The sequence below is a fragment of the Sinocyclocheilus grahami genome, unplaced genomic scaffold, assembly GCF_001515645.1.
Source record: "Sinocyclocheilus grahami isolate Dianchi unplaced genomic scaffold, SAMN03320097.WGS_v1.1 scaffold350.1, whole genome shotgun sequence".
Taxonomy (NCBI): domain Eukaryota; kingdom Metazoa; phylum Chordata; class Actinopteri; order Cypriniformes; family Cyprinidae; genus Sinocyclocheilus; species Sinocyclocheilus grahami.
Genome location: NW_015505529.1, coordinates 830,080 through 848,468, shown reverse-complemented (window position 1 = coordinate 848,468; position 18,389 = coordinate 830,080).

The window sequence follows — 18,389 nt, the reverse complement described above, 5'->3', positions numbered from 1 at the left end:
ATAAGTATATAAGTATATATATAATTATATATACTTATACAGTATATATATAGTTATATAAGTTTATAATATATAAATTATATATTTATATATTTTTTTCAGTAATTGTATGGCATTTTATGCCAGTTGATCTGACCAGAGTTTATGGCACTGGGTTGTCAGGGTGATGAAGTTGTAAAATTGGATTTAACTTCACACAGAAAAGGTTATTAAGCAATTATTCACATTAAATCATATCTACATGTATAGTGTTATGTCTTGTTGTTATACTATTGAAACAGTAAGTATTTGACCATTTATGGATTTGCCGCATTCACTTCCATTGTAAGTGCTTCACTGTAACACAGATTTTTGTTTTTTGCATGTTCATTTTGAAACATGAGCAACATGATGCCACAAATGCCACAACTAAAAAAAAAAAAATCAGAATACATAGTCACTTTTGTGTGGAAGCTTGTTTTCGTCACAGAATATAAAATAAAAAAAGGTAATTGCGACTTCTCATCTTACAATTCTGACTTTTCTTTTCAGATTTGTGAGTTTTTATCACGCATATCTGAGTTTACATCTCACAATTCTGACTCAGGATTTAAAGGAGAAAAAACACTGAATTAAACAGTCTCAATTACCTTTTTTATTTTTATCGTCTGGTGGAAACAAGCTTCAATACTTGATGGAGATAACTGCTTTTTGCCCCCATATGATGAAGTTACAGCATCTACTAGTAGGGGCTAATGGGCAAGACCTTGACCCGTTGATATATAACCTAGCATTAAAAAAATAAGGATTTTGCTTTATTTTATAGACAGAAAAGAAGAAAGTTATCTGCATGTTCTCTCTCAGTTAGCAGAATGAATCTTTTTGGTTGATGTTTCCAGTGTTTAATGGAGACTTTGAGGTTTCAAGAAATAAGAGGAAAAAGAGGGATCAAGGCAGCTTAGAGGAGGAGCGCTGGGGCAATTGATAGAGAATGAGAAAAAAAAGGTCAGTTATGTCCTGAAGTAAGCTGGATTCATTGTGTGCAGTCTGCGCTATGGAGGACTGATAAAAAAAATGACCTCAATAAAAACAGCAGTGCCTATGCAATATGCAAATCATTCCATAAAGGACGGGGGCCGGAGTGAGAAGAGCCCACGCAGCGCATGATGTCTTGGCTATCGCTCTTTGTGCCCGGGCCTTTTATATATACCTTCCCAGCAGATAAAAGCCAGGAGAGGGCTCTTGTGGAGGGTCACCTCTGCTGAAGGTGAGGGTAGCTCCATTCCACACCCTTCCCTGGACTGACTCATGAAGTTTGCAACAACACAGTGACACAGGAGTGCAGTTATATAGAGAGATATGAAAATGTGAACATGCTCCTGTGGTTTTGATTATGTGCTAATGGAGGCTTTTACATGGTGCCTCCTTGAATATTAAACACTTATAGTCATCAGGAATACAGTGCTCACTCAGCATGACCTCTGAGCAAAGATCCAACTTACAATACCAGTCAAACGTTTGGACACATTTCTTACTTGTACTTGTAATAATAGTAGTAGTAGGAGTAGTAGTATTACTAATAATAGATACATTTAAATAATAATCATTATTACTAAATTAATAATAACTATTATTAATTTATTTGTTTATTGGTTTTTAAACATCATGGGAAACAAATGCAGTGAAGTATGTGCAAAGTTTTGACTGATAGTGTGTAAAACTCTATGACCGCATCTGCTAGTTACTGTGAAGCCAAACTAGTCACATATGCATAAATGCATCATTCTTTTATTTTCCTTCTTTCTTTTTAAAATTACACCCAAGCTGTATTTTGTAAATTGTAGCCCATAGTGCAGACAAGTTCCCATACAGTCACAGTGGCAGGCATTAGAAAAGCAGCAGATAATGGGCCATTGTGGAAAACAGGAGAGGTGCGAGATTAAGATTTTGTAATGGGGGGAAACAATTGGGATGACACAGAGGCAAAGCAACACAAATTCAGTAAGGGTGTGTTGCAATGTGGGCAGACCCTGGCACGCTCACTTGGCACACTGGTCTGCCAAGTTGTAGGATTTACCTCGAAGCCTGAGGGTTTCGACATGAAAAGACTTTATCGGCTAGAGAGGGCCCTGTGGAACACTCTGGGGAGGCTGGCCTTGTTGTGGCAATGGAGAGGAAGAAATGCAGGATGAATGGGGGGAAATAAGAGAGGAAGACAAAGAGAAAGGATGAGTGGTCCAAAAACCGCAGCCAAGTTGCTGAAACAGAAAGTGAAGGAGAGAATGGGAGGATGAGAACAATGATGTAAAACCATGGTGTGGAACAGCTGCCTCTGGCAGCGGGGGCTGCGATGCAGTCACACTCGTGGAGAGGCAGCACACACACAAACACACACATACACAAGGTATCACAAAAGGAATAAGTTCACTGTGTCCTAGATGAATGCATTATTATTTCACCCCGTGTTTGTGACCGTCTTTCACTTACAGCTTCAAATTCGTCCCTTAATTTTAAACCCGCGGCTGAGTGCGTGAATGCAGCGTGTGTGAGGTGTACACAGAGAAGGGCGTGTGGATGATCGTGGCCTCCTCATCAGCGTGGGGCTGCAGGTGTACGTCTGCTCGCTGGAGAAGAGCTCGTCTGCTGTACCAGGAGCACATGGTCAAGTGGTCAGCAAATTGAAAACGGAAAATTGCTGCCACTTGTTCTGGCCATTGAAATGTGTGTGTCGGTAGAAGTGGCTGGGTCACAATAGATGGCCCAGTTTTTTTGGTTATTGAGAAATTTTCCCCCTTAATGTTGCCCGCTTTCAAAACAGGTATAAACACATATATTATGAAATCTGCTTCGTAACAACTGAAATATCTTAAAGATTTGAGTTAATTAAAAAAACTATGCAGGTTTGAATTGTATCTTAATCCAATTTTCTTTTATACAAGCTAAATATGTATAAAGCTATTTACTGACCTTTCCTAATAGCCAAAAACTTTAAGGTGCATTCATTTATATGTCATGACATGCACAGAAATACTTTTTCCTCATTAGATTCAGATCATTTAAACCTATTTTAAATCATGAAGTCTTTTTTTTTTCATGTTTTTGTGGATACTTTTTTTCTGAATACTTTGATGAATATAAATTTAAAAAAATATTTGAAATATACAAAAATTGTAACATTATAAATGTTTTTACTGTCATTTTTGGTCAATTTAATGCATCCTAAATTAATTTTAAATCTTACTCCAAACTTTTGAACAGTAATGTATCACAGTTTTTAAAAAAAAAAGAAAGAAAGAAAGAGAAAGAAAAAGAAAGAAAGAAAATCACAACTCTTTTCAACATTGATGATAATAAGATTATTATTAATATTTCTTGGGCACCAAATCAGCATATTGGAATGTCTTTTCTGAAGGATCATGTGACACTGAAGACTGGAGTAATGACTGCTGAAAATTCAGCTTTGCATCACAGGAATAAATGACATTATTAGATATATTCAGTATATTCAATAAATATAGCCTTGGTGAGCATTAACGACTTCCTTCAAAAACATTCAAAATTTTAATTATTCTAAACTTTTGTCTCGCTCTATCTCTTTCTCTTTCTCTCTCTTTGTGTGTGTGTGTCTGTCTGTCTGAGAGTAACATATAATATGGCACATACCATTGGCCAACACTATCAACCCATTACCATGCTTTTTGTATTCTGCTTAGACAAATGCAAAATCAGATACTTTCCAAAGTACCGCTTGTGGGGAAAAAAAGCTACTCCAATCTGAACTGCAGTGGTAATAGTGTGTGAAGCATATAGCACACTCATTTAACCTCCATACCTTTAATCACCAACATTTTCCAATTCATTTCCTTACCCTCTCACCCAAGCCATGCACAGCATGATAAACACTGAATATTTACTTAGACATGCAGCTAAAGCATATTAATATCACTTCCATCAGGGAAGGATGGAGATGTTCATATTCATGGTTTGTACTAGTATTTATGCATTTATGCATAGGCAAAAATGTTAGGCGTAATTCAAACCATTTGAATTACAAATTATTTCATGTAGATTTATGTCAACATTGATTTAATCCTCCAAATGTGGCAGCTCATAAGACTAAATTATTATTATTGATGATAATAATAATAAAGAATTCATTATGTAGTTATTAAATGAATGTATTATTATTACTATAATAATTAAAATAGTAATTATTATTTTTATTTTATTCTCATTTTTTTATAAACTTTTGGTCTGTTTATTAAAATGTTGTAAGGTTTGGAGGAGAAGGGGGTGACGAGATTAGGGGTTAGAGGCATATGGAGAGTCAGGTCTTCTGTCAGCGTTTTGTTACAGGAACGAAAGGTGCCCCTCTCCACGGGGTGGGGGTACAGTGATCCGTCTCTGACACTCCTGCTGTGAAACACACACCACTCGCTATACCCCTTGACCAAATGTAGGACACAATAACACCGTCTCTGAACAGAGGGCACTGATACTGCTGTGTGATTCCATAATGCTCTGATCGAAAATTGACATTATCACTTACAAAAATATGAATGTTGCAGTTTTGTTTTATTTATTTTTTTATTGATGTTTTTTTTTTACGTTTTATATTTTTAAGTTTAATGATTTTGAAAGATTTAAAAAATATGAAAAGTTATGTTAAAATGAAGACAAAATATTTAAGATTCTGCACTATTTCTAGGTCACTAATGACATGAATTTAATGCTAGTGTAGGCAATGTTTTGCATAAACATTTTTTGTTTTATTGGTTGAAAGTCTTTTCACAGCCTGAGAGCTATTAATAATTAAAGTGTAATTATTTACATATGAAGAATTCATTCGCAAAAACCGATAACTCAATTATTATTTTTTTCAGAAATCACGTTTTTTTTAATGCAAATTCCAAATAATATCAATCAAACTGCAGTTGGGTTGTTTTTTTGATTAAAGGCACAATATGTAAGATTTTTTTATTAAAATATCCAAAAACCACTAGAAAGGTGTTATATATTTTGCTGACTCGTGTACTTGCATTATCCCAAATGGTTTGAAGAATGTTTAAATCCAGAGAAATAAGCAATTTTAACTAGTGACACGGACCGTGTCCATAGTGTCATTGTGTCGCCTGCCAATGATGTCATAACCCCTCGATTTCCGGTTTTGTTTTGTAGAACACATGGAAACACCAAAGACGCTTTAATATGTTGTGCATTTAATAGACCGGTGACGACCGCACAGAGTAGCATTATAACTTTCAAATGTATCTAGTATGATAAAACAGCACTGCTTTTTTCCCCCCCACATACGCACGATCGGAAAGAGCGGAAGCGGTCGACTGTGGCATAATAAAAGCTCCGCTGTTTTCGAGCCGTGTGTCACGCTCGTCCAGCGGCCTCGTTTAGCTTCGACGGCTTTCAGCCTCACCCTGCTTCATTCTACTACGTTAATAAATCATTAGCTCATCCATGAACATGATTTCTGCCCGAGTCCCATCGGATTGTATCGGCTGTGGGGATGAAGACCACAACTCCCATGATTCCACACTCAGTCACAGCCTCATCAAACTAGCCTTTGTCTATTTGATTATTTTGAATACTCGCCCTGCAGCGGCGAAAATTACATATTGTGCCTTTAAGTAATAATAACTTAAACAAATACAGGTAATTTACAAAATTAAAGTTCATTGAATGTATGTTTTTTTTTTACATATTAAAAGTTTGTTTTTTAGCAAAAAGCAGATAACTCCAACAGTTGTTTTTTTTGGAAAAAACAGATAACTCCACATTTCATGCTTTAGAGTTTAAAAAACACTTGTTTAATCTTTGTAATCTCCTCAGGCGACAATGTAGATGCCTGACAAATGTTGTTGTTGTTGTGATCATAAACTGTATGGATGTGATTACACGCAATACACAGAACTTTTCCCTCACCATTGTAACGCGCTGCTTTTGCAAGGTTCCGTGAAAATGTTTCAGCTTTTATTTTCCTTTTTTGCCCTGAAGAAATTATCACAGGTTCATCAAGTTCATCGAAAATATCCATCCTCGATCACTTTTAGTCAGCTTTGACGAAACTCCTCTCAGCTAGCACGTCTTTTCAAAGTGAAAGTAGCCTTGTCACCTGACCTGAATACAGCACGCTGATTCCCTAAAATGGACTTATCAGCTTCTGTTCAAAAACAACAAGGGCGCTTGTCGGCTTCTGCAGTAAAACGTGAACTCGCGATGCCTTGAAAGTGGACAAAACCGGCTTTTTTGACAAAACGTGTTTAGGGTTCAGATCGTGCTATACTGTATGTGGAGAATAATCCACGGCAATCAGCTCTTTTTTTTTTTTAAAGTGGCGTATATCAGTTTTTGCAAGTGAACTCTTCATATCTTCTGTGGAAGTCTCATGACCATAAAATGTTCATCCAGTCACTGCATTTGGTCCGAATGCTACAGGATGTCCTACCTGTCTGTCAACCGATGTATTTTCATACAGCCAATAATGAGAGTTTGGGGCATGGCTACTGTAGCTGTCTGAGCCAGAAGGTGTTTAGTAAGTGTGGAAAAATAAATTCAGATTTTGTTACAGAAGTGCAAGCCAAAATACACAGGCAGACAATGGGGTAAAACAAGAGTAAGCACTGGCAGTGTTTTTAAAAGATGGAGGAATGTTTTGGTTTCAATACGGCAAATGTGCGGAGTTTCTTTTTGACAGGTAAGCTAAACTTTAATTTGAAAGCATTCCTAATATGTTGGAACTTTTATTGAAAGTTGCCTTCTTTTACCTGTTGAGGCATGCCTTCACTTTTATAGAGCCGTAATAGCTGTGTTCGTGATGTTTGAGTTGGTGGAACTGTGAAGCGTGAAAGAGGCGTTTGCAAAGGTCATCTTAAAACATGCTTTATTTTTGTAGTTCTGCTAGATGACACTAGTAGCACAGAAACTGCATACTCCTGATCCTGTGAACTTTTTGGAATTGCATCTTTTTATCTCAAAATGTTCTCAATTCTGGAAAAAATGTCAGAATTTTGAAATATGCATGAGGAAAAATGTCTAAACTGTGAGATCAAAGGGATCTTTACTCAGGTAAAGCACACAAGTTGTGAAAAATCAAGATTAAAAAAGGCGACAAGAAAAAACAACGCCTAGAAATCCACCAGAATAAGTATCTGTTGACTTCCTTCACTGTTTCAGTTTCATTTTAATTGAACAAGACTTTTCATTTCCATATCAGAGAGTGTTCCATTTCTCTATTTGTATTGCAGGTTTAATTATACTCCACAAATCTCAGAAATAGTAACAGAAATCAACCAAATCGTCTCTTTTAAAACAGACCATGAAGAAGAATTTCGAACACTATAATGTCTCATCCCGCTGTCCGTTTTCCTTCTTGCTGTCTTTGTCTTAAACCACCTGCCATAAATAAGAATGAATTAAAAATGAGTACCATGCAGAATGAGACCCATTGATCTCGCCGTAAGGAGCCCACACTTGCCTGTTTCCTTGATTGTCACACTTCGTGTGATATTTTATACACAATATATTTGTGTATATATATATATATATATATTCACACACAGTGGTGGCCAAAATTGTATCTTTTTTGCCTCCAAAACATCTCATAATGTTCATGAAACATGCAGATTGTTGCTCTGAGCACAACAAATATCAGATGAAGTGAGACATACTTTTTTTTATCCACTTTTAACTTTAATATTTGGTATTTCCACCCTTTGCTGCAATTACAGCAGCACATCTCTCTGGCATAGTGTCAACATGTATCCTGAGAACTTCAGCACTAATGTTATCCTATGCCTTCTGCAACTCAAGCCTTTTCTCTATTTGTATTGCAGGTTTAATTATACTCCACAAATCTCAGAAATAGTAACAGAAATCAACCAAATCGTCTCTTTTAAAACAGACCATGAAGAAGAATTTCGAACACTATAATGTCTCATCCCGCTGTCCGTTTTCCTTCTTGCTGTCTTTGTCTTAAACCACCTGCCATAAATAAGAATGAATTAAAAATGAGTACCATGCAGAATGAGACCCATTGATCTCGCCGTAAGGAGCCCACACTTGCCTGTTTCCTTGATTGTCACACTTCGTGTGAATTATGTGGAACATGTGTTGAATTTATAAGATAACGGGCTGGAACCAGATTGCTCTAGACACCATTAGAAGTGAGTGTGATAGCCAGTTTGACAGACGGAATGAACATTGCCCCCCTTCCTTTCCTTTCTTGTGCTTTTGGGGGGATTGTGTGAATGAGATTATAGGAAATTTGAACATAAAGGCTTCATGAGTAAATTTTGTATACATTTTATACATACAAACATATATATAAGGGCCGGGTGGAGAATCTTATGTTCCCATTTGTTTTTGTTCCGCCACTGGCTACCCAGCCAGTGGTACCCAGAACTTCAATAAAAGAGCAGTTTCCTTTGCCTCCGGGTCCCAAGAGGGTGAGGACGGCGGTGCACGAGACCCAGTCTCCACACGGCCGGCCCCCTCTCCCTTCGCTAATGGGCAGCAGGGTTCAGTTCAAGGACGCTACGCCTCCTCACGAGCCCCCTGCCCAGCAGTGGAGCCAGGTAAGTGGCGCGCTGCGCACTCAGACCCCACCCTGGGACGCGCGGCCTCCCGGGTTGGGTCCCTGTGTTCCACTTCGCTGCCCCACTGCGGGTACATCGGTGGTCTCCCTAGTCCCGCTAGTTCGGTCGCTGGGGGCCTGGTTAGCGCTCCCCAGGCCGTCTCGCTGGCTCCTGAGAACCATCAGACTCGGCTACGCGATTCAATTCGCCCGGCGCCCTCCCAAGACTATAAAAAGTAGAAAAGGCTGATTTGTTGTATATCGAGCAGGTTGCCTCATGACCATCTGAATGCATTTTATCTCAATAATCCCCTTGAATGGACCTTTTTGCACAGGAAATATGTTATTAATGACTGACTCCGAATAGTACATTTCTACAAGGACTGAAGACTATCGCTGCATTCACACCACTAGGTGTCGGTGTACAAATCTGACAGTAAATAATCACATAAACAATATATGCACTAACTTTTGCCATTTCTTTGTGAACCATTTTAATCCCTTAACAAAGCTGTTTGCTTCATGAGTATGGCAAAGTAAGTTCCATAATGGAGGTTTTTCAGATTTGTCTGTCATTTGATGCGTCAACAAAAATACCTGTTCACACATTTGCGTAAATTGCTCCAAAAGACCTAGATTTCAGGCAGTACTGGTGGGCGTTTGGGAACAACATCTCTAAATGAAGAACGCAGCAAAGGCGTGGAAAATGAGCGATTAATCTCCAGTGAGAAGCGAAGGAGCTGTGCATTTATGGTGCAGGTTCATTATGTTCTACTCATTTATAGCATCTAAATATCTGAGAGAGGAAAACAGGATCTTCTTGGTCAAAGCTGATACCTTGGCCACTGTTTGTAAGGCCACACTTCATTTGCATTTTACACACGATTGGCAGCTTTGAGTACGTGTTTGTGTTAGAAAGTTGCTTTGTGATATGAGAGCTTCAGCACGCAGATCTTTTGTCTAGTTTGAAGGTGGAATCATACATTTGTATTTGAATGTCTCCACGCCCTCTTTACCTCCCCACCCGCTACCCCCCAAAAACACTATTACTGACTCAATCTTCCTATGGGAAAACAAACTTTATAAAATTCTCCATAACACACCAAGCGGAACCTATTTTCCTCCCGATGCAATTAACTGCACCAACATTTACAATAATATGATTACAGCCACTTTGGAAAAAGTCAGAGAGGGTGGGAGAACGAATATTAGGTATCAGCAAGGGGTTGATCGTGATGGTCGTATTTTCAGGAGACTTGCATTTTCTTTGAGCAAATAAAGAGCCACTAAATTCTCCTTAGGCAGTAAAACCCAATGCAGTGGAACCACGATAACAAACACACCAGCCACTTTTCCTCTCTCACCAGTTTCTTTTTTTCTTCTTCGCTGCTCTCGATCCAGGTTCTTCTCTCTTCCAACCTCCCTCAATTAATTAAGCCTTTCACGGGCATGTAATTAGGAACATTACCAAGTCATAAAATTGCCACCAGCCTCTAAATTATGTGCAGGCCCACAGCAATTTGTTAGTAATTCCTTTCTTGAAGACATTGAAACCGTGGGGTCCAAAACGTCTTCAGGTGTGCACCTCAAGTATAGGTATATTATGAACTTGCAATGGCAATGTCGAGATCCTTATACTGTAGTATAGATGCGGAAAAGTATCCTACGGATTTACGTTATTTTGGGTTTGTTTTAGTTGGTTAATCTAAAAAGCATGTCGATCCAAGGAAAAATATCATTACATTATCTCTAAATTGCGTTTTAAGATCAGATTCACCACAGAAGTGGAGATGGGAATTTGAACAACCGAAGTCATTTTTTATCTGTACAGTGACTCTTCCAATTTCATGTCTCTGGTAAACAACCCTTTCCAATGAGGCTTGAGAACCAGAGAACAATGAGCGGCCCCATTGTGCCCGTGCTCATAAAGGATTACAGAGAGAAGAAAGTGACAAATCCAAGACTCATTCTTCGTCTGATGATCCCGCTTCCACCACATTGGACATAGACACTGAGGCAAGGGGGGTCGGGGTCGGGAGAAAAGGAACGCTATTGAGTTTGTTTGAGCTGCACATGGCATGAAAAGGTTAAAGGCATCAGTAGAGTAAAGCGCTGTGGTGATTGTAACACAAGAACCTAATCATAGGCTCTATCAGCTGAGCCATCCCTGACCCTGTCATAACCATATTCCATTGTTTCTGTTTACGGGCCAGCAGTGGGAAAGCAAGCAGAGAAAAAACCCAAAGGCTGGCAATATTGATTCCTCTCCCCTCATATTGAAACCAGATATTGATTTTCTTTCTTTTTTTAAATAGGAAAAAGTGCATTGTTCAAATGAAAGAGATTTCTTTTGGGATTTGGCAGGAGAGGAGCTGAAATGAGCATCCTTTGGAACATAGTCTCTTGTGGATTTGGTACAGGAGCTGGTAATTGAATCCAGCAAATGGGCTCGTGCATTTGGTGTGAGAGTTTTTGGCCGGAGAAAGGGAAATATGCTTGCCTCTGACAAAGAGGATTTATTCTTGTTCCTTCCATCATATTTAGCCTTAATAGCCCTGATTTTTTTGTTCTCTCAGTACTGTATTAGTCAAAATGATGAAGTAAATGATAGGACTCTGTAATGGTTATGACATCACAGTGTGTGTTACTCCGATCACGGTGGCTGCCTCCCATCACTGTCTCTTGATTAGCCCGCCGACGTTCGCCAGCATCTATTTCACATTCAGGGGGCGTTCGCTCATCTCCCACTCAATTTGCAATTAAGACAAAATTTAGACCACTGAAGCCTGAAGGCAGGTGGGTGTCCTCAAAGCATGTTGCTTAGCAACTGTCATAGAGCAGGGCCTGGCACCTGTGCAGCAGGGGGCAGCGCGGAGAAGAAGCGGGGGGTAAAGCCTCCATCATGGATGTATCTGAGAGGCTGAGATATAGGAGTCGGACTTAGGGCGCACGGGGGGGGAGGCTTATCTTAGCCAGCCATGGTTGAGTGGTAGCAGACAGACAGACAGAGCCCACGGCTGGAGCCCCTCCCCTCCTCGAGGCGGCTCGGGTCGGGGCCAAAGGGGACTATAGCCCGAGCCCTGACACTGGTCCGACACTGTTATTCCCCCGATCTCCTGGGAGCTGTATCAGTGTGAACGTGCAGTGTGCAGGGAAGGGGACAAGGGGCACTGATGGTATCGCTGTCTCTGAATCCAAATGTTGAGTCCTGGGGGACGGCCTGGCCGGGAGCTGATCAAACCCTCACAGGTCTCTGAAGAGAAAAATGATGATTTGCTGACAGTGACCCCCATTGCCATGGGGCTTTTTGACTGATGGACTTAGAAAGTCAGTTAAATTATTGCTAAAGTTATCACATATGAGCTATTAGTTTTCTAATACCATGTACAGTGTTGTTGGGAATGTTGCTTATAAAAATATGTTACAATATACTTTTTTTTCTTTCTCTTTTTTTGGTTCAGTGGGTGAGTGAACAGGTGCTTATTCCTGCAACATGTTTGGCATCCAATGACATACCGATAGCCTATAGCATGAAAAGTTGTTTCCTGAATTTCATGAGCATATTTATATTGGAATAAGTGTTTCAACATGCAGCATGCGTGTAAATGTTCAATTTTTTACAAAATAGCTAGTATCAGTGTTAAAAAAATCAACTCTTTGTGGCTTTTTAAAATAATAAAGGAATATATCATATATAATATAAAAATTATTATTAATAATAATAAAATATAATCATATAATTATTAGAAATGTTATAATAATTTAAATGCAATTAACTATTTTTTTTATAATTATTACATATATTATGATATATAAATATTATATTAAAACATTGCCTTTACTTTTAAAGTATTTTGAGGGTTTTTATAAACAATTTTGGGCTGCAATCTGTACATTTATGTATTGGTCAAAAGTTTTGAATAAAGAAGTCTCCTATGCTCATTAAGGGTGAATTTGTTTGATAATAATAAAATAATAAAAAAGTAAAAAATTGTATATGGTTTAAATATTAATATTGTTAAATATTTTCAAAATTTTAAACAACTGTTTTCTATTTGAATATATTTTAAAATGTAATTTATTTCTGTGATGGCAAAGCTGAATTTTCAGCATCCATTACTCCAGACTTTAGTGACACATGATTATTCAGAAATCATTTTAATATGCAAATTTGGTGCTCAAGAAACATTTCTTATAGTGTATAAGTAAAAGTGCACACACCCATCATTCTTACACATACTATACCAACCCTAGTATACCCATTTCACTCAATATTGGGAAGTGAGATATTGTGAATTGTATTTGTAAGTAAATAAATTAAATAAATAGAATGCATTTTATTTGAAAAGTAATATGGTGTAAACATGTTACCCCAAACACTATTTATGAAGCACTTTCTATAAAGTATTATGTTTATGTATAAACATGTAGCTGTTATTCATCCATTCCTTTGAGTATGGTGTAGTTGTTGTTTATATACTGTTGTCCTGTGGCGTTGTCTGGGACAACTGTAATTGGCACAGGAGATGAGTGCTGTGTTCCTCACGCCACGCTGTCCTGACAGGAAGGTTGACTCCAGGCCACTGGCCTTCATTTCCTTCATGTCTCTCTGCTTCGCTCCACTACCTGCCTACATTTCCGTTGTGGCCCAGGAGCGACACCTAGACAAAGAGGGAAAGAAAGAGACGGTGAAAACTAAGATGGGCCATGGGTCTTGTAAAAGTCATTGTATAATTTAGATTACTCGAATGTGAACCTGGGTGAATAAAGTCTAAGGTGTTGATTGAGCGCTTGTGATCATGATGCTCTGCATGTTACATGTAATAGCACAGTCAATGACAGGCAATTTCAAAACACCTCCAGGTGGCATAGATCCTCATTTATACCTCATGTCTTTGCAGAGTCATTAGGTCACACTCCAGACAAGCTCTCCAGAATCTGCTTTTTATTGTAGCTCCTCAAAAACGGCACTGTTTGGAATAGTTTGCAAGCTGTTGTAACACAAACTGTTGTCGCCCGGCACACATCAGTCGATGTATTTGCATGTGCTTGGATGCTGGGAACAGCAAATTGACTGAGCAAATAGCCATATTACCACACAGTGGGGGGAGTCATGTTGTATTCCGCAAACAATGGAGAGCACTCGCAATGGTCCTCATGTGGAGAGGCACATGCATTATGAACACTTGGAGATGTGAAAAGCAGAGATCCAGTAATAATATGCACTCGTGACACAAATTGAAGAACAAATATCAATGGAGGACTCCGCTGCTGTTGAGTGGCTGTGCGAAGAACCATTATGAGGGAGTGGAACTGGTCAAGTAAAGACAGATATTTTAAATGAGGCTTGTGCCATGATGGTTCGGTGGCAGGGAAAATCACAGTGGAGTACTGAGTAGTTCTGTGGACGTTGTGAGTAGGAGGGTTGGGCAAAATATACAAATCAATTGTAATTTGAATAGGCCACACCCCACAGGAAGTTGAATTGGAATGACAGGAAGTGGAATCTATCTATCTATCTATCTATCTATCTATCTATCTATCTATCTATCTATCTATCTATCTATCTATCTATCTATCTATCTATCTATCTATCTATCTATCTATCTATCTGTCTGTCTGTCTGTCTGTCTGTCTGTTTGTTTATCAATCTATCCAATGTTGGGGAAAGTTGGATTACGTCAGAGCCGATAGCCTTGTGGGCAACGCGCTGACATACAGTGCCATTGTGCTACGGGTGTCCCGAGTTCGAATCCCGGCTTGTGGACTATTCCCAATCCCGTCCCCCTCTCTTTCTCCCACTTCGCTTCCTGTCATTACACTGTCATATCTAAATAAAGGCAAAAATGGCAACAACAAAAATTAATGCTTTACAATATTGCGTTACTCCCTAAGAAGTAACTAACTTAGTTACTTTTATGGAAAGTATTTTTTCTCCTCAGAAACAAACAAACAAAAAAAATGAAACACAAATGTTATGTTTATCTAAAGTAATTTTTGCTTATTAGTATGGTTGACTTGGATCATCGAAGGTCAGCAGCAAAGACATTAGTTAATAAAATGGGATTAAATCTATAAAGGATATTTGTGTTATTTGACATTTTATTACTGCAGGTTTGCATCATATTCTAAGTTTGCATTTCACAGTTTTTATTGATTTTGAGAAATACTGAATCTGCTTTTGTACAAGTGAGATGAGTAAATGCATGTTCACATTTAGTCTAGATCTGCAGCATTATATCTATGTAACACGCACAACATCTCTGCACTCTGCAGCATTATATCTATGTAACACGCACAACATCTCTGCACCCCCCCCCCCCCCCCCCCCCCCCCCCCCCCCCCCCCCCCCCCCCCCCCCCCCCCCCCCCCCCCCCCCCCCCCCCCCCCCCCCCCCCCCCCCCCCCCCCCCCCCCCCCCCCCCCCCCCCCCCCCCCCCCCCCCCCCCCCCCCCCCCCCCCCCCCCCCCCCCCCCAATTACTCTCAACGTGGGGACAGGAGAGCTGTCAGTCAATACATGGGAAAACAAAGTTACTGGCGTTACTTATTTGAGAAAGTAAATCAGATATTTTCTTGTAAATTAAAAAGTAATGTGTTACTTTACTAGTTACTTGAGAAAAGTAATCTGATAACTCACGTTACTTGTAATGCTTTACCCCCAACACTATATCTATCTGTCTGATGTCTTTCAGTCGGTCTGTCTGTCTGTTCATCTCTCTGTCTGTCTATCTATTTATCGTTTATTCATTCTGTATTCGTTCTGTCATTCTATATATAATTTTATGAAATTAATATAATATTTATTTTTATCTGAATGTATTATATTTTTATTTTATTTACATATTTTATATTGTATATATATATCTATATATATATATATATATAAATAATAATATATATATATATGCATTATTTGCATTTATTCATTGAGCTAACAAAGCAAGTCACAAATTATTATTATCTACAGTATCTGTCTACCTATCCCTCTTGTCTATTGTTTGTATCTATTTATAATTATGCAATATAATTATTACATTTTATGACCAGTTAATGCAGAAAACCAACAACATCTAATGGGATCACATATTTTTTCCAGATAGCTGGAAAAAATATGTGTACCTGGTATAGATAGATAGATAGATAGATAGATAGATAGATAGATAGATAGATAGATAGATAGATAGATAGAAACTTCAAGGTTTTTAAAAGTTGTTTCAAACAGGAAATATTCACAATTTACAAACTTTTTAAGAGACATTCTCAGTTCATTTCTGAATGGCGCTCAACCCTGGTGAGTAGGCTAACTTGTCCAGTGAGGCAGAGCATGCATGGCTGATATCTGTGAGTAATGCTGATTAAAGAACAATGACTTAATTTGATCGGTTTGGTCAGTACACATCATTCACGAGATAGCGAGTTTTAAAGGTTTGGAAACAGGCTCCAGTAAGCGCCACCCACCCCCTTATGCTCAGCTCTCCGTGTCTTAATGCACAGTGGCCGATATGCCCCGGTGTGGATGTCAATGCCATTGAAAGTCATATCGGGAGAAGTCACTGTTGATTATGATATAATTCTGCTTGCCACAGTTTTATAAAGTCACCCCAGCAATGTCCTTCTAGCCGCAGGGGCCAAGCCGGGCCACGCAATGTGTATTAGAAAGTCCTCAATTTCACACATGCTTACTCTTGAGTGAGTTTCACATAAAGGGATTAGGAGGGAGGAAGTGCAAGGGAAATGGGATGTTAGACACCCTGCTTAATGGACTGACGGGGCCCGGGCCAGTGTCCTTTCTATTTCCACCTCCTGCACCCCCTTTCCACATCTCTGCTCTAGTGCACTGACACTCTAATCCACGCTGCTCACTCTCCATGTATATCCTGGGAAGAGGGAGGAGGGAAGACAAGGGCGGAGGGGCAAAGATATTTGTTAAACTCTCCAAACACTGCCAGTGCCACATGGTTTATCCCTTTTTTAAGCCTCTGTGAATTTGAACAAGCCAAGAACCTTCCCTCCCCCCCATCACTTGGCTTATATATACATTTTGAAGTTTGTTTTATTGCTGGTTATTGCTATTCGAGGTAGGGAGGTTCCATCCAGATCAATGGAGGACCCCTATCTCTTAAAAATAAACAAACAAACAAGTGAAAGGACATTGGTGGACGTGTAACGTAACGCTCGGATAACTGTTCATTCAGACGCTCGACGAGGGCTTTGATGAATGTGTTTTCACCTGATAAAGAGGGCCGTTTCTGGGAACTTCATAGTCGGGAGGCCGCCTCAGCTGTGCTCATAGACTTCTCCCGGGCGGTGAGCTGTGGGATGTGTCCTGGGAAAGGATCTGGATGAGGAACTCTGAGGGATAAATGTGAGTGTGAGACGACCCGCTCAGAGTCACTGGGGCATCAACAGCGTGTCCTCCCTCTCCCCTCACCCCTCCCTGAATCTCTTTCCTTGCTTGTCTCTCTTCCTCTCTCTTCACCTTTTTCCTCATCTTCCTTCTCTGTCACTTCCATCTTCCTTTCCTCCTCTTCTTCCACTTTTCTCTGCTCTGATGTGGAGGGAGGTTAATCATGGCAAAGGGTCTTGACAAATTGTCTCCTCAGCCCAGTGGAGATTGAGCCACCTGTGTCCCTCTGTGTGAACCCACTGACATGAAAATACACAAACACACACACATACGCAAAAGTTTCACAAAACTGTTTGACTTGCAAGACTGGTAATTACTGATTTGAATAATTCAATAGTGTTTACTTTTGAATGTTATCAGGTATTTGGTAACACTATACAAAATGGTTCAGTTCTTTAACATTAGTTAATGAATTAAATATTGTGAACAACGTTTTTACAGCATTTATTCGTCTAGATCATTATTTGTGTATTTAAATACATTTGTTAAACTTAAATTTTAATTGAAATATACTATTGTTTATGGTTAATTCATGTTTGCTCATAATGCATTAAATAAATGACCAAAAGTCCTAATCTTAATTACTTTTACAAGAAGACTTTTATAAGAAGAAACTGTCAAACTCTGTTCCATGTCTTGTGTTGTGTTTTCCTCCCCCACGTGCTCCATGTTTGATTATTATGCCCATATTTGTTTTTTCCTGTTCCTGTCCCTGTTTAGTTCATTTGTTCCCAGGTGTGTCCCATTAGTTTCTGTGTATTTAATGTGAGTTCTGCCCCTCGTTTCCTGTCCGCTGTTAAATGTCATTTCGTGTTCTCAGTGTTTCCCGTGTTTCTGTGTTCCCAGCTTTGTGTTTATTAAATGTTTAGTAAATTTTGCTTACTCCTCGTCTCCTCGTCTCCTCGCTCCTACGTTCCCGTTCTCTTAGTGTGAATCGTGACAGAACAGCGGACTAAAACACTAAGCGGCGCCTCTTCTCCCATGTTTTTATTTTAGTTTTGAATAGTCTTTTGTTTTTCCATTGTTCTCCCCGCGGTATGAGGACCGCCCTGCTGTCAAGCTCGCCGGCCGCTCCGAAGACTAGCCCGCCGGCCACTCCTGAGTCAAGTTTGCCAGCCGCTCCGAAGTCGAGCCTACCGGCCGCGGCTCCCACAAGCCCGCCGGCCGCCCCTGAGCTCGCTCCAGTGTCAGCTCCAGCCTCAGAGCTCGCTCCAGTGTCGGCTCCAGCCCCAAAGCTCACTCTAGTGAGGGCTCCTGTCCCCGAGTCTAGCCCAGTGAGGGCTCCTGTCCCCGAGTTTAGCCCAGTGAGGGCTCCTGTCCCCGAGTTTAGTCCAAAGAGAGCTCCAGTCCCTTAATCCAGTCCAGAGCACACTCCTGTGCCCGCACCTCGAAAGTGCTCACCAGTGCCCGCTTTTT